At 41.6% G+C, this 22,312-nt stretch overlaps 1 long non-coding RNA gene across 1 annotated transcript in view; it reads right to left on the bottom strand.

Annotated features, from left to right (window-relative positions):
* The window catches only part of LOC118483820, a 28,302-nt gene that overhangs the window by 5,579 nt on the left and 411 nt on the right, over nt 1-22,312 (bottom strand). The window contains exon 2 of the long non-coding RNA XR_004871755.1: nt 21,316-21,404. This is a non-coding gene — a long non-coding RNA (uncharacterized LOC118483820). The remainder of the gene's footprint in view (nt 1-21,315; nt 21,405-22,312) is intronic.

Raw genomic sequence — 22,312 nt, 5'->3', positions numbered from 1 at the left:
TGCTTTTGCCCGTGCATCTGATTCTCTAGTCAATGATGAATGCTTTATGGCGGACATTATTGACGGGTGTTATCCTCACGAAAGTGGGGAATGCACTAGAGAGACGTGTTTTGTTTGTGACAGGGAGTTGGCAGAAATAGAGGTGGAATTGGAATATGCGGAAGAAGAGTTGGAGGTGATGGCTGCTACGGAATTGAAGCCGACTTGGACACATCAAGTCGAGAATTTACCGGATCATATTGACACTCAATTGAAGCCATCACTTGAGTCACCTCCACAAGTCGAGTTGAAGACATTACCAAAGCATTTGAAGTATGCTTTTGTGGGCGACAACAACACCCTACCGGTAATTATTGCTTCCAATTTGTCACTTGAACAGGAAAAAGCTTTGATGGAAGTGTTGATAGCCAACCGGGCTGCAATTAGGTGGACAATCGCTGATCTCAAGGGGATTAGTCCATCCATTGTTATGCACAAGATCATCACGGAGGAGGGAGCAAAACCGGCTCGAGATGCTCAACGAAGACTGAACCCAAACATGCGGGAAATTGTGAAAAAGGAAGTTTTAAAGTGGCTGGATGCAGGGATCATCTATCCCATATCAGACAGTACTTGGGTGAGTCCGACACAGACGGTGCCTAAAAAGGCGGGCATCCAGATTGTTACAGGTGAAGACGGTAAGGAAGTGGCCACCCGGCCGGTAACCGGGTGGAGAATTTGCATAGATTATAGAAAGTTGAATGCTGCAACTTCAAAGGATCACTTCCCACTTCCTTTTATTGATCAGATTGTGGAAAAGCTCGCAGGTCAGAAATTTTACTGTTTTCTTGATGGTTATTCAGGTTATAATCAGATTGCTATTCATCCTGATGATCAACAAAAGACTACGTTTACCTGTCCTTACGGTACTTTTGCGTTTAGGCGAATGCCGTTTGGACTGTGTAATGCCCCGGCCACCTTCCAAAGGTGTATGATGAGTATCTTTTCAGATATGGTCGGGGAGTCTTTGGAAATTTTTATGGATGATTTTTCAATCTTTGGCACATCTTTTGAGGCCTGTTTGGAACAATTGTCACGAGTGCTAAAAAGATGTGTTGAAACAAACTTGGTATTAAGTTGGGAAAAGAGCCATTTTATGGTTCAGGAAGGCATCGTGTTGGGACACGTTGTCTCGAGTAAGGGGATTGAAGTGGACCACGCAAAAATTCAAGTAATTTCGACCTTACCACCACCCACAAGTGTCAAAGGCGTCCGTTCCTTTCTTGGACACGCCGGTTTTTACAGACGGTTCATTAAAAATTTTTCAGTTATCACAAAACCGTTGTGTAATCTCTTGTTAAAAGATGTCCCATTTGTTTTTGACAAGCATTGTAAAAGATCTTTTGAGACACTAAAACAAAAGTTAGTTGAAGCACCCATCCTACAATCCCCTGATTGGTCACTTCCGTTTGAAATAATGTGCGATGCTAGTGACTATGCAGTAGGTGCAGTTTTGGGACAGAGAGTTGACAAGAAACCGGTGGCAATCTATTATGCGAGCAAGACTCTCGCGGATGCTCAGTTGAATTACACAACCACGGAAAAGGAGCTACTTGCTGTTGTCTATGCTTTAGACAAGTTTAGACCTTATATCTGTGGTAGTAAAGTAATTGTGTTTTCTGATCACTCTGCCATCAGGTATCTTATGGAGAAAAAGGATGCAAAGCCGAGGCTTATCAGGTGGATCCTTTTATTGCAAGAATTTGACTTGGAGATACGAGATAAGAAGGGAAGCGAAAATGTGGTGGCGGACCACCTGTCACGAGTGGTGAACGAGATCGAAGGACCTGAACACGATATTCTGGAAACTTTTCCAGATGAGCATTTACTTACTATTGATACGCAACCATGGTTTGCTAACTTTGCTAATTATGCTCATTCAGGTATCATTCCGGACCATTGGTCGAGATCTAGGAAGGCGCACTTTCTTTCACAAGCAAAGCAGTATATATGGGATGAACCGGATCTGTTTAAAGTTGGAGCTGATCAGATTATCCGGAAGTGTGTTGAGGATGAAGAAATTCCATCAGTTCTGTCATTGGTGCACGAGTCCGCATGTGGTGGACATTTTAGTGGACAGAAAACAGCACGAAAAGTGCTATCGTGTGGGCTATATTGGCCTACGGTGTTTAGGGATTCGTTTGAATATGCTAAGAATTGTTTACGATGTCAACAGATGGGGAGCATTTCGAAACGGGATGAGATGCCCATGCAGCCAATCCTCGTTGTCGATATTTTCGACGTATGGGGAATTGACTTTATGGGCCCATTCCCGAATTCGTTTGGAAATCTTTACATCTTGGTGGCAGTGGATTATGTGTCCAAATGGGTTGAGGCCATTGCCACCAAGACTAATGACCATAAGGTTGTTTGCAAGTTCGTTCAATCGAACATTTTTTCGAGATTTGGTGTCCCTCGTGTGATCATCAGTGATGGGGGGTCTCATTTCAAGAATTTCAACTTTGGCAAACTCCTTAAGAGATATGGTGTTGATCATCGAATTGCCACTCCGTATCATCCTCAAACGAGTGGGCAAGTCGAAGTTTCTAATCGGCAAATTAAAGAAATTTTACAAAAAACTGTGCACGCCGACCGTAAGGATTGGTCCAATAAATTGGACGACGCTTTGTGGGCGTATCGTACAGCGTACAAAACACCGATTGGAACAACACCGTATCGATTGGTCTATGGGAAAGGATGTCACTTACCGGTTGAAATTGCACATCGTGCATTTTGGGCAGTTAAACAGATTAACATTGATTATGATACTGCAGGTAAGGAGAGACAACTGACATTGGGTGAACTGGAAGAGATAAGGAATGAAGCGTACGACTGTGCTGCTGCAAATAAGGATAAGATGAAGAAAGTACACGACGCGAAGATTAAACCGAAAGTGTTTGAAGTCGGCCAGCTTGTGTGGTTATACAATTCCAGGTTGAAACTGTTCCCTGGAAAGCTGAAGAGTAAGTGGACAGGGCCTTATCGTGTGACGAAGGTCGGAAAACACGGTGATTTTGAGATTGAGGACTTTGATGATCATATCCGCCAGATGGTGAACGGCCACAGACTGAAGCCGTACTTTAATGCTCGAGAAATTAACGGTCCTGGGAAGAACGTGGAGGTGCTATACGTGAGCACAGTCCGCGAGGATGTTGAGTAATCGCACAGGTACGATCTGGCTGAAGATCTAAAACTTAGCGCTCTTAGGAGGCAGCCTAAGTCTCATTTGTAATTATTTCTCTTGCTTTCGTAGTTAGTTAGACTGTTTTTAGTGAGTTTTTGAGTATAACCGTGCCGTTAATCAAGTGTGGGGATGCTCGGGTGGTTTGGTTAAGCTGTAGTGCAGTTGGGGGCAACGCACATTCGTTTGGGGGTAGGACAAGGTGATTTTCGAGTTGAAAAATCAGTTTTTGGGGCATTTTTGCACAATTTTCGGTTGTTTTCGGGTTGTTTACGGAGTATTGCAGGGATACGAGATGATTCGGAAAAAGAAAACTATCAGAAAAGGAGCCCAGGTACGTTTCTATTACTAAATCGTCATAAAAATTCGTTTGGGGGTGAAAGAAGGAAAACAAGAAAATTAAAAAATTTTTTCTAAGGCATGGAAGCCATAAAAAAGAGAACACTCGCTGGAAAACGTATTCCTTCGCGCCACGCGAAAGAGTTACGTTCCTGGCGCGCCACGCGACGGCCCAGGTTTTCGGCCCCAATCTTTTTACCCTAAACACGAGTCATTTTCTCACAAACCCTTCTCTCGTTCACCGCCTCCTCTCACCTTTCCCCCTTACCACCGGCGACTACCCCTCTCCTAACCACCACTTTCTTCACCAATAACCACCGGTACCGCCGGCGAACACCCCCCACCTCCGACCATCTTCACCTCCATCTCCGATCGATACCCCCCCTCACTTCAGCCGACCATCCTAACCACCATCTCCTTCCTCGACGACCGGCCACCACCTACCACTCATCATCATCGATTACCCTCGCCGGCGACCACCACACCACCGTCGGAACTTTCAACCTCGGAGCAGCGACCAGATTTGTTCGATTACAAGCATCATAATTTCTCTATTTTTCAGTTTGAAAGGAATCCAGGTATGAAGCATTATTATTTTTTTTATGATTATGCAAAAATCTTCATGATGGGTTCTTGAATTTTTGGGAAATTAATTGGTAGGGTTGTTAAGTGGGTGTTGAAATTGTCTATTGAAAGAGTGTGTTGAGTGGAAAAAGATGGGTCAGGAACAACATAGGTTGACTCAATTCAAATGATGAGAACTTTTGGGATGTCACTGAAAACAGGTAGTGAATGTTATGGTAAGGGGTTTGGTTTTGAGTCAAGGAATGTGTCGAAAAGCGAAAAATTTAGGTGAGTGCATTGAATTGTAGTATAGTTTGAGATATGTGTGTAACGAGGGTGACTGGCATAGGCTGTGGTGTTTAAGGCGAATCTGGAAGTAGGTGAATTTTGTGATATAATTTTGTCACTACGGTTGGTTAACATGGGTAGTATTTGACTTAGTTGCAAGGTTGTGCATATGTGATAAGGTGAGCGTAGTTAGCAAGTGAATTGTGGATAGCAAGCGAGTGTGAGCATAATATTATAGAAAAGGCTTATAAGCGGATAGATGGTATGTGTCTTTGTTTGGAAAATAAAGTGTGGAAAAAGGTTCGATGAAGTCGATGTGCTATTCGGTACATGTTTGGTAGGCGTTGAGGTATTAGGAGCGGTTAGGGCGATGAGTAGTGTCGAGGCAAATAAGTGAGCGCGGAGTCAAGCTAGGTGGTTTCGTCGGGGCATAGCGTGTATACATGTATATTAATATATATATAAAAAAAATAAAAAAAAAGAGAAGAAAACTATTGTTTGTTATCGACGTCGTAACCGCGAATGAAATGCTATACGGTTACGAATGTCATCGGCACTAGAATAACTTGAATTTTTGCATGTTTTCACGATGTCGGACGAAGGTGCATCAAGCGCAGGAGGAAAACGCAAGCGCAAGGCAACGAAAAAGAATCAACCGGTCCAATATAGGATGCCAGAGGAGCGTCCGGAACCTAATGCAGTGGCAGTGCCTCTTGATCAACGGGAGCTGCGAACTCACACATTGTTACAGTTCATGTTGGGCACCGATGAATATGAGAGATGCGAAAAGTTTTTGGAAATGGAGTTATTTCAGCACAGGACCGTAAATTGGGGAATGATTGATGCTATGGGTCAGCGAGAGAGATTGGAAGGATTGTTGGGACGTAGATGGTTAGAGGCGATACGGTGCGCAGAGCCGCAATATGCAGAACTCACTGTTGAGTTTCATTCGACTTTTAAGTACTCGCCTGAGTGGTTCATGCAACCTTATACGGTTCAGTTTATGTTGGGGCGTCGACCGTTTAGGATGAGTGTTCCCCAGTTCGCAGAGGCGATTGGGTTGTACACTAGGGAGGAGTCAAGCGTAGTGGATTTTCGGAGGTCGTTACGGGGAGTTACAATTAATCGAGAGGATTATCATATGACGGAAGCAGAGTTAGCTGAGTTTTGGCTGACGATAGCGGACTCAGAATGGTCGACACGTGCGGTGGCATCTTCGATTCGGGACCCGTTTGTTAGGTATATTCATAGGATCATCGCATGCACAGTCATGGGTAGGAAGGGTGGAGAAGATAAGGTGAGTCAGAATGATCTGTTCTGTTTGTATTGCATTATGACTAGGAAAGAAGTGAATTTGGCGACGGTGATGCTGACATCATTCGCACGGGGTCGTCGAAAGGGTGGTCAAGCGAGGCTGCCGTTGGGTACTTATGTGACGAGGTTGGCAAGGCATCTGGGGGTTACTGATGTATATGAGGAGCGTTTGCTGACTCCTGGTCCAGTTACAGTGGAGTTTGGGATTGAAGAGCTGCGTCGAGCGCAGATGATCTGTTTGGATGAGCCGCTTCGTTGGGAGGCGGTAAAGCAGGGTCCTCCTCACAGACAGAGAGTGCGTTTGCAGTCTGAGCGCCCCCCGTCTGCGCACCCTCGCGCGCAACGTCAGGTATGTGCGCCTGCATCAGCACCAGTGACACTGGAGTCATTGAGGGATATGTTGCTGGTTCAAAATGACGTCTTGAGATATATTATGGAGCGTCAGCACATAGAGGTCCCGGAGTGGTTTCTACCACCACAGCAGGCTGCTGGGGGTGATGAGGAGTCTGGAGGAGATGACGAGTAGATGGTTCTAGCAGTATCAGCGCCGGTGATTTTGGTGATCTTTTGTATTTTTCCCTTTTATTTTGTTTTTAGATGATGATGGTCTGTACTTAACTTGCTATTTGACACATTGGGGAAAATTGTAAGGGTAACCGGTTGGGCTGATACATATATATATATTATGCTATGATTATGTTGGTGATGTTGCTAGAATTAATCATGAGTGGTATTTGGCCGGGAACTGTGGTTGGAGTATTAATGCGCTTTGGAAGGCATGGAACTAGACAGATGCAGAGCGGCACGGAAACCAGGGGAGTCTGTTCCATTTGTTGTTGTTGTAATTTTTAGTTTTATTTCCATTTTTATTTTCAGTTTGTTTGAGTCATAGCTTCCTTCTTCATTGAGGACAATGAAGGGAATAAGTGTGGGGAGGGGGAAACTAGTGTCTAGTTTAGGTCGTCGTGTCATTGTGTCGTTTTAAAAAAAAAATAAAATAAAATAAAAAAAATTTTGAAAAAATAGAAAATGTCCCGTAAAGGTTGTCGCATAAAATGGAAAATGATAGGTGTAATTAAATCAATGGCTTTTCGATTACTATATATATAAGATAATAAATGATCGGCTACACGTCTAATTTAGGATATGTGGGTAGGCCCAGCCGGTTGAAAGGTTCCTTAGGCTTGATATAAAATAACTTAAAATAGGAGTCTTGTGGGTTCCCGCCTTAGGAGCTATAGTGAAACTGAAACTGTGGAAGGTATAAGAGGTACGTCATAAGTAAGAAACTTATAAGTTTCTCCGATTAAACTGGCACACCTGTTTCTTTTTGTGAAAACAAATCCAAAACAGTGTGGCGCCCGAAAAGAAAAAAAAATATATATTATCATTCCATCCATCCATTCATCTGAGCACATGTAAAAAGAAAAAAAAAACGTGAGGTTTATGGCATTAACCATGGGGATGGTGACTCGTGTGGCGTATGTCCGCTAAACTGATCGTATACAAAAGCATGTAAGCTCGCAATATCATCCATTCTTCCATCATAAAGTTTAATCGGACTAACATAAGAGTTTGTTATATAAGACGGTAGATTTAATATCTTTTAATCTCATAAGCCTGAAGTGGGAATAGGTGGAATCGTAGTCTTTTGAGAGTGGGATCCATAGGCAACTATATATTACTTGAACTTAACGGATCGAAAATAAGGGCTTGGAAACCGGCGGTTGGGTTTAAGTGGATCGTATATTCACAATCTTGGTTAACGTGTGGTTAGATTTGTCTAATAATATAATTGAATATATCGGAAGCCATTTGCTTTGATTGTGATTCCATTGCGAATAATTTTTTCGGGGACGAAAAAAGATAAGTGTGGGGATGTGATGTGCGGGTGTAAACACGTCATATGATGTATAGTTTGTGTAGGTTTTACGCATTAGAGTGTGTTTATTCATAGTGATTTGTATACTTATTGGTTGTCGGGTTTTTCAGGCTTAACAGCGCGTAAATGCAGCACAATGACCATTCAAGCTGGAAAACGGGTATTACAAGGCAATACGGAGTGAGGAAGCGGAAATGTTGGAAAACATACTCCCTCGCGCCACGCGAGGGAGTCTATGTAAGGTGTCGCGTGGCGCGACAGGTGGAAGTCAACGAGCAGTCAAACCATGTTTCTTCGCGCCACGCGAGGGTGTCCATGTGAGCTGTAACGTGGCGCGACAGTGGTACAGCGCGGAAAAGTGTGATTTTAACCTAGTTCGAGAAAAAACGTGGATCATTCACTACACAGCCGCCAGAGGACGTTTTGGAGCACTTGTGGGCAATTACTTTCATCATCTTCGATCTTTGGAAGCAAGTAGGTCATGTTTAATCAATTTCTAGCAAATCTTGAAGAAACGATGACTATGATGCGCGGCTAATTCGCTTGTAACTTCTACTCGGATGAACTTTTGCTTAGTTTTGCATTGAACTTTGTTTACGGATTCTTGTAACTGGTACAGCTTGACCACTCGTGTTGGATTCTTGGTAAACGTTTATTGTGTTTGAATTATTTGTCGTTTATTAAGCGTATTGGCAACTTTCTTGCGTTGTTAGCGGGTTGGTAAATCGGTGGGTAGTTGACACAATCAAACGGGTTATTAGGTTGCATAGTGAATCTTAAAAACTATCCTTGATAACTAATCAGGTTCATTAATCCCGAGGCCATGTCTATGTGGTGTTTTGAATCAGTAAACAGGTTCTGATGTTAAACGGGTAATTGGGATTCCGGGTAGAGGTTATTCTTTCTCGTATTGATTACAACTCTTTTAATTAGTTTCTTAGCTTTTACAGTCAAATTCATCAAAACCCCAATTTAGATAACTTAGTTCTTAGTTAAAAACGTGACACTGACCACAGATTCCCCGTGGATACGATACCCTACTTACGCTATCTACGTAGCTTATTTAGGTTTTTGATTGACCCTTACGACAGTCATCACATCAGAATTTCGCGAAAATTGCAAATTTGGTCTGAAATTGAAGTGCATAACAGCTGCCATCACCTCCTTTTGCTCCAATTAACATCCTTGCATGCCTATGGCAACAGTAGCCTATCCTCAACCTCTGGATTTCTTCTTAAATCAGATCAAAAGCTCATTTTATTAAACACTTGTGATAGTAACAAGAAGCTCTCAACTCTCAAGAACTCTCAAGGCACTTCTGGAGCAATCTGAACGTCAAGGCAGCCTCTAAGGGTTAACTAAGCTTCATTAGGACCTTGGTAATCCTTTACATCATTCTATAATTCGTTCTAGCATAGATTAATTGCTAAAAGTCAAACTGTTGCTCTTATACTTTGACTTTCTGATTAAACGAGTTTTACTCAGTCATTTCTCAAATTGAAACCACAAATATGTTGGTATTTATGTGGGAAACAAACCCTCAAAAGGGTATTCTCTGATTCCCACATTATGCATGCTAATTGTCGAGTCAAAGGCGTTCTTAAAAAGTCAACAGAAATGGTTTTTGTGAAAAATAGCTTAAATGGTAATGTAGATGACATGCAATCAGTTTGATCATCAATAATAGCTTTATAATGAATATAAGAATGTGTTTTACCATGATCAACTCGACAATCTTTAGTATAAACCCGGATTGGAACCGAAAGTCTTATAAATCGACTTTTTCGTAGACTATCGATTCGGATCCGTGCGTGCATGTTTGAGATGTGTATTGGAGAGTATTTTTAACTATTTTTATTTTGGTAAAACTCTCTGGAATTTTTATTGCTTGAGTCTATGTTTAGCCGATTCATTTGCATGTTTCCGATTTATGCTTAAAGTTGACTATTTTGCCCTTTTTGATATAAAACGTGATTTTTGGAAAAGTGAAAGAGTAGAAATCTTTATTTTTAATATATAAACTTGCACCGAAAATTTGAGATCAGTTAGTGGTCCAGATTTTGAGTTATGGCCAATAGCGTAAAACTATATCTTATTATTACATAAGCGGCGCATTTCGCGTATAACCCATTTCAGGCCACGTTTTGATACAAAACTTTTTACCCACTGATGTTATATATTATTTTGGGAATTTTGATGATTGTTATTTAATTTTTGGCTGATCGGATCATAGATCGCTAAGTCGATTCGGTTAATGCCGGTTTTGACCGTTTAAGCCATAAAATGAGTTTTATACATTCTTTTGACCCGAAACCTTTTTCTACTGATTTTATATGTTGAATAAATTATTTTGAGCCTTCTGGAAATGTAAAAATCTCAGCTTTCTTTTAAAAACCCGGAAACGGCTCTAAATCGCATTTTAAGCGTTTTTAGCGCATAGTAAGCGTTATACCCGTTTTAAACATATAAGACTCATACCTACTGATGTAATTAGTATATTTTCATATAATAACAGTAAGTATAAATGTTTGAACTCAGATTTCCAGTTTTGGCAGTTTTAGCCCTTGGGAAATTACTAAAATACCCCTACGGTGCATAGTTTGATTTTAAATGTTAAGTTTGGTATATGGGTCATACCCTACTGTTATAATATGTTAAATGAAGTATATTTACTATATAAACCAGACCCGAAACTCAGATTTCTAATTTGACTCTTTTATAATCTTTTAAATGACCAAAATGCCCTTATAAGGCATAAATTGAGTTTAAAATTATTCCGGGCAATATAGAACATAACTTACTGATGTTATATCATATTTAAAGCATATTATCTCAGGGAACTTGCATTTGACTCTTTTGGCTACCCGTAACGCCCTTTTAGCGTTCGGTTCGGTTTACGTAACTAGTTTGCGTAAATTGACCGAAACGGGTCAAACGTTATCATTTTTATCTCAAAATCCAGAATGTATTTAGTATACCCATATTATAGAAGTATTCAAACTTGTCAGGTCTAAATCACATTCTATCCGGTCTTTCGCTTAATCGTGCGCTTGAACCGTTTCGTCCTTAAACTAACCGGTCAAAGCTTAGGCTTAAATAAAAGACCCGTTAGGAATCTAATAGGTTATCATAAACCTTTGTTCCAGATTAGGAGGCCCAGTAAAAGCTACCTACACTTACCGTTTGTGATTCATACTTGCTCAGGTAAATACATTTTGACTTATTTTCCCTATACGGGCTTGGGGTACGGTATTTAAAATACCGCTTGATCGAGCGCACAAATCCTGCACCCTATGGGTGTACAGTCTTGAATAGTTTGTGCGACTCGTTTAAACAGTCTTGTTCTTACTTTAGGCTTTGGGGGGTTATTGACCGTGTCCCGGATATCCTTGGCATTATCTTACGAGATGGCCACGACCAGAGCACGGGGTGTAGGCGTACACCCGGCGTGTATAACTCTTTAATGTGGTGTGTCATTTAATCTTTAGCCCGGACAGCAGATCCCGGGCCACCAAATGTACGAGTAACATGTAATTCGTTCACAAGTTTATATTGCATAATTATCCCAAGTTAATAAAAAATATTTATGCCTTGTGCATTTAAACCAATTTTCAATCATTTTCAAAATGAGTCAGTTGATTTGTATTTACCAGTGTAAACTGACGTATTTTCCCAAAAGGTTAAGTGCAGGTACTATACGAACTAGGCTGGCTGTTTCCTAAGAGCGTCCACTATAGTCTCGCAAGCTCAGACGACAAAATAATCTGTTGAACAATTTTATCTTATTTTTATTTGATCCGCCTGTGGATCCGTTTCAACTACTTATGATGTTATTATTACATTTAATTAAAGTTGAAATGTATCTATTCTGCTTCCGCTGTGCATTATTATATTGTGTTGTTTGTCTATGACGGTGCCAACCACGTCACTGTACCCCACACCGGGCCCACCGGTGACACGTGGAGATCGAGGTGTGACAGGTTGGTATCAGAGCCAACGCTGAGTGAATTAAACACTAGTCCTTTGTGTTTAATCTCAGTTACACAATTGCACATTCCTCGATTTTCGAGTCTAGACAAAGAACTTAGGAAATGTTCAACATTTCGTTTATTTTATCTTTATTTTTATTATTAGCTTTGTCTTATATATTCTGTTGTGCAACTTGTTTAATTTTTGACAGGTTCATCATGCCGCCACGTATGCGAGGACGAGGAGGATTTGCCACATCACATGACCACGAGGCAGGACCCTCACACAGGCGAGCCCCATCAGCTTCGCACAACACTGCAGCCCATGATCTTTGGAGATCATTCGCTGAGCCAGCCAGGCACTCGGTATCTTTGAGCACCTCGCCATCCCTACCCCACTCATTTGGGCCCCACTCTGAAAATGGGCCCCACGACTCCCATGGATCTTTCATTCCATTACACCAGTCACCTCACCACTACCCAGCACCAGCTTATCAGGGCCTATACAACCCTGATGCTTACTTGGATGAACCAGTGGGTCATAACCCACTAGGACCGGAAGACCACTTCTCTGGTGGTAACGAGATGGAGGTTGACGAGGACACTGACCCTTCCCTGCCACCGTCCGGCACGCCTAACCATCCCATTGAGATATCGGATGGGTCACCATACAGGGGATCACCATTCAATGGTGTTGACAGCTACGAGGAGAGGTTTAAACAGCATGATTGGTTTTACACCCCCAGCCATCACAACTCTCCCATGCACCAGTCTTATCACGGTTCTCCCGTGCACTCTCAGCACCACTCCCAGCAGCAGCAGCTTCAGCAGCCGCCCTTGCAACAGGACCCATCTGAGGCCTTTTGGCGCGACGTGATTACTCCGTCGCCACCACCACCACCGGTTTTGCCTCCTCCGCCTCAGAGGCCAAGGAGGAACGTGCGTATGTCTACGCGAGGAGGGATTCGCATTGCCACCCCTCGACATTCAGGTAGCGGCTGCTACTCGCCGCTCCACGAGGAGTCAGAGATGGGAGAGTCTCAGCATCCCGTCTCAGAGGTTACTTCTGCGACTATTGCACCACTACCGCCGCAGAACTTTGGAGAGCCCATCCCTGCGTATGCTAGCGCAGCACAGTTCAACCCTTTCGAGCCGACTTTTCCTCCCGGTTATGATTATACGGGAGATCCCTACTGGTTAGCTTCAGGCTACAACCCTCTCAATTAGGAGAGTACTTTTGGAGGTCCCTGGGCTACGGGACAATCAGCTTTTGGATTCCCACCACAGGGATACCAGCAGCCGCAACCTCCACAGCCACCGCAGTATCAGCCACCGGCGCCGATGATGTCGCCACCGCAAGTCCAAGAAATCCTGCAAGGGATAGATGACGTGCGACGGGAATTGCAAAATGATCGCCGACACAACCGCGGTATGTTCAAGAAGATGGTTGACTTGATTAAGGGTAAGAGTAAGAAGGATTATTAAATCCTTTGGTTGTTAGCTCATTTACTCATGTCCCTGCGAGGACATTCATTCCTGTATTCTACCCCTGCGTGGGTATATTTCTCTTGTTCTACCCCTGCGTGGGTATGTTGTTTCTGTTTAACCCCTGCGTGGGTTTGTTTTGTCTGTTTGTTTGTTTTGTTTGTTGTTATTTGGTTTAGCCCCTGCGTGGGCATGCTATTTGAGAAAAGTCCCGTTTAGGGCAAAGTTGTACTAGTTTACTTTATTTAAAATGGTTAATTTAAATTTTTCATTTTATCTATGTGCATGAATATAATATTCAAATAAATGGAAAATATCAATTTTTATTTGATTTGCCATTTTAATAAGAATCTTAGTAAGGTAGAACCTAGCTTGAATGTCTTATTAAAAGGCCTAGCCAATACGGTAAAACCTGGTTGAAAAGATTCAAATCTCTGTTAACATCTGTAAACATGTTAACATTCTTGGCCAAGCGTGATCCGTAAAATCACACAAGCCACCCTTTTTTTTAATAAATTATCTACAGATTATATCTGTACACAAGTCTGTTTATGACTTGATACCTACGGGTTATGACTATGTCATATAGTGGCAGTTGTGGTTTATGACTCCCTGCCTAGTAAAGGATTATTTGTTTAATTATACAATGCTAATCCTATAAAAATCTAAATTTATAATTTAGTAAGTTGTCCGAAGTGACTAGGCCTATTGTGCCAATATATATATTTCATTCCATAATAAAGTTGCTAATAAAAGCCCTGAATGAAATTAATTAAATTAACTATTATGGTTATTAATACCATGGTTAATAAATCGTCTAGAACGATAATACTGTTAGGTTTCTAAATAAGACCTTGTCCTTTTATGTAGCTTAAAGCTACATGGCCAAATCGGAGGAGACCAACAGTCATTCTGGAGAACACCCAGATAATACCAGGATTCACGTCACTGGTGAAGAATTGCAAGCACTGATAGATAACGTTGTTGCCAAAGCTATGGATAGGCAATTCAGGGAATCTAGCGGTACTCGGAGTAGGACCCGAACAGTATCGCACGTAAAGCCCAAGACTGATTCTGAGGCTCATAGTAAGCCACCTTCTAAAAAGAGTGAGTCGAAGAAGGTTGAGGAGGATAATCACTCCTCCAACCACAGCAGTATTCCTAAGCAAGAAGTCAAGCTGAAGCATGATACGCACAGCAAGTCCTGTACGTACAAATATTTCGTATCTTGCAAACCCAGAGATTTTACTGGGGAAAAAGGAGCAGTTGACTGCATGACATGGCTGGATGAGATGGATACTGTGGTTGATATCAGCGGGTGTGATGATAGGGACGTCGTGAAGTACGTGTCCCAGTCGTTCAAGGGAGATGCGTTAGCATGATGGAAGTCACTCCTACAAGCTGCCGGTAAGGCCACACTGTATGGTATGTCATGGGAACAATTTGTGGCCCTGATCAAAGAGAATTTCTGCCCGCAGCATGAGGTCGAAAGAATTGAATCGGATTTCGTATCTTTGGTTATGAAGAACCTCGATTGTCAAGCGTATCTTACTACGTTCAACACTTTATCTCGGTTAGTGCCTTATCTGGTGACCCCGGAGCCGCGAAGGATTGCTCGATTTATTGGGGGTCTGGCACCAGAGATAAAAGGCAAGCGTCAAGGCTTCAAGGCCTACGACATTTAGATCCGTAGCTGATCTATCCCTCTCCCTCACTCAAGATGTAGTCAGACTGAGAGCTATGAAAAGCTCAGAGGAAAACAAGAGGAAACGTGAGGATGACACCTCACGAAGATCTGAGAAACGACACAAGGGAAACAACGACCATAGGAAAGGGTCGGGGTTCAAGAAAGGAGATCAGTCGGGTGAAAAACCCAGATGCAAGAACTGCAAGAGACACCATTTTGGGAAATGTCGTTTGGAAGCGAATTCCCAGTCTCGCGAAAAGCGATGTGGAATCTGCAAGTCCACATACCATAAAGCTTTAGATTGCAAGAAGATGAAGGATGCAACTTGTTTTGGTTGCAACGAGAAAGGGCATATCTGGCCAAATTGCCCAAAGAATGCAAAGAAAGCTGACGACGGGAAGAAGACTAATGCGAGAGTCTTCAGAATGGACGCCAAGGAAGCAGTTCTAGACGACACCGTCATTACAGGTACGTTTCTTGTAAATGATGTTTTTGCTAGAGTCTTGTTTGATTCAGGAGCTGATAAGTCGTTTGTAGATGATAAGTTTTGTAAATTGTTAAGCCTTCCTGTTAAAACCTTAAGCGTGAAATATGAGGTGGAATTAGCCGATGGAACCATAGAAACCGCCTCGACTGTTCTAGATGGATGTGTTATATCCATTAGGAATCATTCTTTCCCGTTATCCTTGCTTCCCTTTAAGCTAGCTGGATTCGATATAGTGATAGGCATGGATTGGTTATCGAGTAACCAAGCCCAGAATCTGTGCAATAGAAAGTAAGTAATAGTTAAGACTCCGTCTGGTGAGTCACTTACTATTCAAGGAGACACCCAGCATGGATTGCCGGAGCAAGTGTCCATGCTCAAGGCATCCAGATGCATGCAGAAAGGATGTGTCATTTATATGGCACAAGTTACCATTGATGAGCCGAAGCCGAAGATTGAAGATATCCCTGTTATCTCGGAATATCATGAGGTATTCCCTGAAGAACTACCCGGTTTGCCACCAGATAGGCAAGTGGAGTTTCGGATAGACATCATTCCAGGCGCTGCGCCTGTAGCAAGAGCACCATATAGATTGGCACCAACGGAGATGAAGGAGTTGAGGACGCAGTTGGATGATCTATTAGCTAAAGGTTTTATTAGACCTAGCTCGTCTCCTTGGGGAGCGCCAATCTTGTTCGTTAAAAAGAAGGATGGGTCGATGCGTCTGTGCATCGATTACCGTGAGCTTAACAAGGTCACTATCAAGAATAGATATCCATTACCCAGGATCGACGATCTGTTCGATCAGTTGCAAGGAGCAAGCTATTTCTCCAAGATTGACCTGAGGTCAGGTTATCATCAGTTAAAGGTCAAAGACGAAGATGTGCACAAGACAGCGTTTAGGACTCGTTATGGACATTACGAGTTCCTAGTGATGCCTTTTGGGCTCACAAACGCACCAGCCGCGTTCATGGATCTCATGAATCGCGTCTGCAAGCCTTATCTAGATAAATTCGTTATCGTCTTTATTGACGACATCCTTATCTACTCGAAGAGCCAAGCTGACCATGAGAAACACCTTCGTTGTATTCTCAAACTTCTGCATCAAGAGAAGCTTTATGCCAAATTTTCGAAGTGTGAATTTTGGCTTCGAGAAGTCCAATTCCTTGGACATGTAGTAAGCGAGCGTGGTATCCAAGTAGATCCCGCTAAAGTAGAAGCAGTCATGAACTGGCAGGAGCCGAAGACTCCTACCGAGATTCGCAGTTTCCTCGGATTGGCAGGATATTATAGGCGATTTATCGAGAACTTTTCAAGAATTGCTGCGCTGCTAACTTCGTTGACTCGTAAGAAGATTAAGTTCGATTGGGGCCCTAAACAGCAGGAATCCTTCGATATTTTGAAGAAGAAGTTGAGCAATGCTCCAGTGTTGACATTGCCCGATGGCATAGAAGATTTCATAGTGTATTGCGATACATCGCACACTGGTATGGGCTGTGTGCTCATGCAGAGAGGCAAAGTCATTGCCTACGCTTCTCGCCAGCTCAAGGTGCACGAGAAGAACTACACCACCCACGATTTGGAACTGGGTGCAGTTGTATTTGCTTTGAAGCTATGGAGACATTACTTGTATGGAACCAAGTGTATAATTTATTCGGATCACAAGAGTCTTCAACACTTGTTCAATCAGAAGGAATTGAACATGCGTCAAAGGCGATGGATGGAAACTTTAAATGATTGTGACTGCGAGATAAGATACCATCCAGGCAAGGCAAATGTAGTTGCCGACGCCTTAAGCAGAAAGGAAAGGGTGAAACCAATCAGAATCAATGCCAAGCGCATTGAAATAAGAAATAACTTGAATGAAAGGGTGTTAGCTGCACAGAAGGAAGCTGTGTTGGAAACTAACTATCCTGCAGAAAAATTAGGAGTAACTGAGGAGCAGTTATCCTACGACAAAGATGGAATGCTACGACTAAACGGACGAATATGGGTTCCAGTTTATGGAGGACTTCGGGATGTTATCCTCCAGGAAGCCCACAGCTCTAAATATTCCGTTCATCCTGGAGCTGATAAGATGTACCAGGATTTGAAAGCAAACTACTGGTGGATTGGTTGGAAAAAGTCAGTAGCTGAGCATGTAGCTAAATGTTTGACTTGTGCGCAAGTCAAGGCTGAGCATCAGAAGCCGTCAGGTTTGCTTCAACAACCTGAAATTCCCAAGTGGAAATGGGAAATGGTGACAATGGATTTCATCACCAAGTTGCCGAAGACGAAAAAGGGAAATGATACCATATGGGTCATAGTAGATAGACTGACTAAGTCAGCTCATTTTCTACCCATCAAGGAGACGTATAGCTCCGATATGTTAGCTCAATTATACGTCGATAAGATTGTAGCGTTGCATGGTATACCTGTATCTATTATCTCCGATAGAGATACTAGATATACATCGCATTTTTGGAAGAGTTTCCAACAATCGTTGGGCACTCGTTTGAATTTTAGTACGGCTTATCATCCTCAGACTGATGGTCAGAGTGAGCATACTATTCAAACTTTGGAAGACATGCTTCGTGCATGTGCGATCGACTTGGGTGGTAATTGGGATAAGAACCTACCACTGATTGAATTCTCCTACAACAATAGCTACCATTCCAGCATAAAAGCTGCGCCTTTTGAGGCCTTATACGGTAGAAAGTGTAGATCGCCCATTTGTTGGGCAGAAGTTGGAGATGTCCAACTGTCAGGACCAGATATCGTTTTTGAGACGACGGACAAGATCGTGCAGATTCGCGATCGTTTGAAAGCTGCCAGGGACAGGCAGAAAAGTTATGTGGATCCTAAGCACAAAGACTTTCACTTTGATGTAGGTGATAAAGTATTGCTTAAAGTATCGCCCTGGAAGGGTGTGATGCGATTTGGAAAGAAAGGCAAGCTAAGCCCGAGATATATAGGACCTTTCGAGATTATCGAACGTGTCGGGTCAGTTGCTTATAAGTTAAACTTGCCTGAAGAACTTAGCGCTATTCATAATGTGTTCCACATCTGTAATTTGAAGAAGTGTTTCGCTGACGAATCACTGGTTATACCGCATACAGACATACACATAGATGAGAGTTTGAAGTTCTTGGAAAAACCTTTGTCGATTGAGGATCGACAGGTGAAAAAGCTTCGAAGGAAGCACATACCTATTGTAAAGGTCAAATGGGATGCCCGTAGAGGTCCTGAATACACGTGGGAAGTGGAATCCACGATGCAAGAGAAATATCCTCATTTGTTTCAGTAAATCTCGAGGGCGAGATTTCTTTTAAGGGGGTGAGGATGTAACACCTCGAAAAATTTCGTCCAATAATGTCTTGACACGTGTCATAAGGTTCCGGTATGTGAAAACAAACTTTAGAGGGACTAAAAGTGACAAACGGTGAAAACTATGGAACGTAAGGGTCCAAAGTGTCAACAATGGATAAATAGACTCTATGATAACCCTACATAAAGTTCATAACCTTAAACGGATGGTTCATGGATCATACGAAGCGGAAAATGCCCAAAAGTGAGGAGTTACAAACTATAGGGGCCAAAAGTGTCAACATGTTGAATTTATACCTCTGAGTGAACTTTTGGCAGACCCGAAGCTTTATAATGCTAAAATATACTCACTAGAATATGTGGTAAAAATTTCGTGAAGTTTCGATAACGTATGAGAAAATTATGGCCAAAACCGTACTTGAGGGGTTAAAAGCGTCAATGTCGAATTTCATGGCTTTTCGGTTGAGCGCAAAGTTATCCGAGGACACTACCATGTTGGTAAATGTCCCAAGGTTCTTAAAAACCAAGTTTGGGGGTTTACGAGTCAAAATAACTAGCCGAATCATCGCGAACAAGGACAGGGACCAAAGCTGCCAAAGTTTGAATGTATTTGGGCCTGCAGAACCCCAGGCGGCCCGCCTGGGATACCTGAAGCGGGCCGCGTGACCCCGCCAGCATCAGAATTTCGCGAAAATTGCAAATTTGGTTCGAAATTGAAGTGCATAACAGCTGCCATCACCTCCTTTTGCTCCAATTAACATCCTTGCATGCCTATGGCAACAGTAGCCTATCCTCAACCTCTGGATTTCTTCTTAAATCAGATCAAAAGCTCATTTTATTAAACACTTGTGATAGTAACAAGAAGCTCTCAACTCTCAAGAACTCTCAAGGCACTTCTGGAGCAATCTGAACGTCAAGGCAGCCTCTAAGGGTTAACTAAGCTTCATTAGGACCTTGGTAATCCTTTACATCATTCTATAATTCGTTCTAGCATAGATTAATTGCTAAAAGTCAAACTGTTGCTCTTATACTTTGACTTTCTGATTAAACGAGTTTTACTCAGTCATTTCTCAAATTGGAACCACAAATATGTTGGTATTTATGTGGGAAACAAACCCTCAAAAGGGTATTCTCTGATTCCCACATTATGCATGCTAATTGTCGAGTCAAAGGCGTTCTTAAAAAGTCAACAGAAATGGTTTTTGTGAAAAATAGCTTAAATGGTAATGTAGATGACATGCAATCAGTTTGATCATCAATAATAGCTTTATAATGAATATAAGAATGTGTTTTACCATGATCAACTCGACAATCTTTAGTATAAACCCGGATTGGAACCGAAAGTCTTATAAATCGACTTTTTCGTAGACTATCGATTCGGATCCGTGCGTGCATGTTTGAGATCTGTATTGGAGAGTATTTTTAACTATTTTTATTTTGGTAAAACTCTCTGGAATTTTTATTGCTTGAGTCTATGTTTAGCCGATTCATTTGCATGTTTCCGATTTATGCTTAAAGTTGACTATTTTGCCCTTTTTGATAAATACACTTCCACATACACACTTACATTCGTACATCTCTACACACATGCATACATACACATCTACATACGAACATATCTCTCCTACATCTTAACATACAAGCATATTCTATACATACCTTTATACATACGTATATACACATCTACACACATACATACCCTTCCTACATTGTTACATACGTGCATATTCTCGTACATATCTATACACTTCTACATACGTACCTACATTCATACGTCTCTACTTGCATGCATACATACACATCTACATATGAACATACCTCCCCGCGATCTTTACACACATGCATATACTTATACCTATCTTTATACATACGCACATACTTTAACGATCATGTACTAGATCACACGTACCTCTTACATAATCATATGTTATTAATATGGGTCTTAGTCTTAGCTTTTTAGCCTATCAACATTTAAGAACCATCAGAATCATGTTTGGAAAGTCCGCCGTAGTCCACGGATATCAAACCGAAGCCCACGGTACGTCAATTAACTTAAATAACGAAGTTTCAGCTTTTGGGACTTGGGAAGGCCGTCGCCGACGCCCCTAGGGCCGTCGGCGACGGGCCTTGCATTTACCCGTAGCCCAAAAACCCGTAGACAGGAAATTAACCCGTCAGCACAAAAATGGTTTTTCCCTTGCCCGTCGGCGACGGCCCCCACCCGTCGGCGACGCCCTCTAGAATCTGCAGTTTTCTGCAGATTCGTTTCGTCGTCCGTACGCACTAAAACGTGCGTATCTTTTGAACCGTTTACCCGTTTAACCTCCCGTTTCTTCGTACATGCTTGTAAATTCACATTCTACCATGTGGACTTGAAATTCCATATCCGAATTAAGGAAATTCTTAACTTGTGAACTATCGACTTATTATTCATTTATGACTTGTTTGACCTGTTCATATTTTCTTCAACAACACATTCGATTTAGCCCAGAACTTACAAGAACATTATAGCTATAAAACCTTTACATTATCCGCACTTCCACTCACCCATTAACGTGCTTATGCCCAATCCTACCCGTCACCCGGTTACCATTCCGTAGACACTTCTTATTCTTCGTTTCATTATAACATCAAGACCTCATTTTTTGACCCATTACATCTACTTAGCAAAATCGTTGGTTTCATACCACCCATCATTATTTGTCTCAACCATTATGCTAATTAACTAGAACGTAACCTTACTTAACAAATTAAGAAGTGATTCCGGAAAACACTTACCTTGTGCATCCGTGTTCGTAGCCGCTTCCTTGCCTCATCTTGACCCGTTAGCCTTCCATGCTTGAGTACGTGTTAATGTAGTTCCTATCCTTTCATGTCACCACATCCATATTCTTTGTTAGCATACAAACTCATACATATCATCCATCATTTCTAATTCATACATTACATTAGACTTTCATTAATCAAATTTTTAACAACATAAGGCATAGATCAACAATCACATCTTTTCAAGCTCATATAATTCTACATGTCATCATACACAACACATAATGATATAACATGTACCGTATGAGTTCTCAAGTCTTATATTCGTGTTAGGAAGCCTACCATACTATTCTCACATTCATTGACTTTCTAGAAAGTCAACTATTAAACATGCAAGTCCTCATCCTTATAACGATACGGTTACGTTGATAAAGTTAACCATACTAATAACACTATATGCATTTCATACTCATGTTCTAGGACACACGTACGCACATATAATTACTTACACACACATATATGTAATACATTTCATTCATACTAGCATTTTCATGTCTCTACAACTAACACTATAACACATATTAGCTAAACCAATATCGTTCCAATATTATTCCTTTATACAAATCTCATATGCTTCACATTTAGTGTACATTTACTCCATGATTTCAATTAAGAAATTATTCAAACATATGGTGAACATCATACCACTTCAGCCTAGAGTACAACCTTCTAATGCACACCTTTTTACCAAATCATATAACCAACCAAAAATCATACATGTATTTCATCTAAAATATATTTCTCATGTTCAATTATAACCAATTACATGACATCCAAATATTATACATTTTCATCCATTACATGCATTCAATCTCATCTAGAAATCTCACCTAGACATTTCATCAAACACTTGGTGTGCATACCACTATCTAAGCATAATGTACAAGTATTTCATGCCTCACTTCCAACTTCATGATTTCATTCATCAACACCACTAAACATCAAGTAA

This window comes from Helianthus annuus, chromosome 11 (genome assembly GCF_002127325.2).
Source record: "Helianthus annuus cultivar XRQ/B chromosome 11, HanXRQr2.0-SUNRISE, whole genome shotgun sequence".
In the NCBI taxonomy this organism is placed as follows: domain Eukaryota; kingdom Viridiplantae; phylum Streptophyta; class Magnoliopsida; order Asterales; family Asteraceae; genus Helianthus; species Helianthus annuus.
Note: the sequence above shows the minus strand (reverse complement) of the source record. Positions and strands in the feature narration are given on the sequence as shown.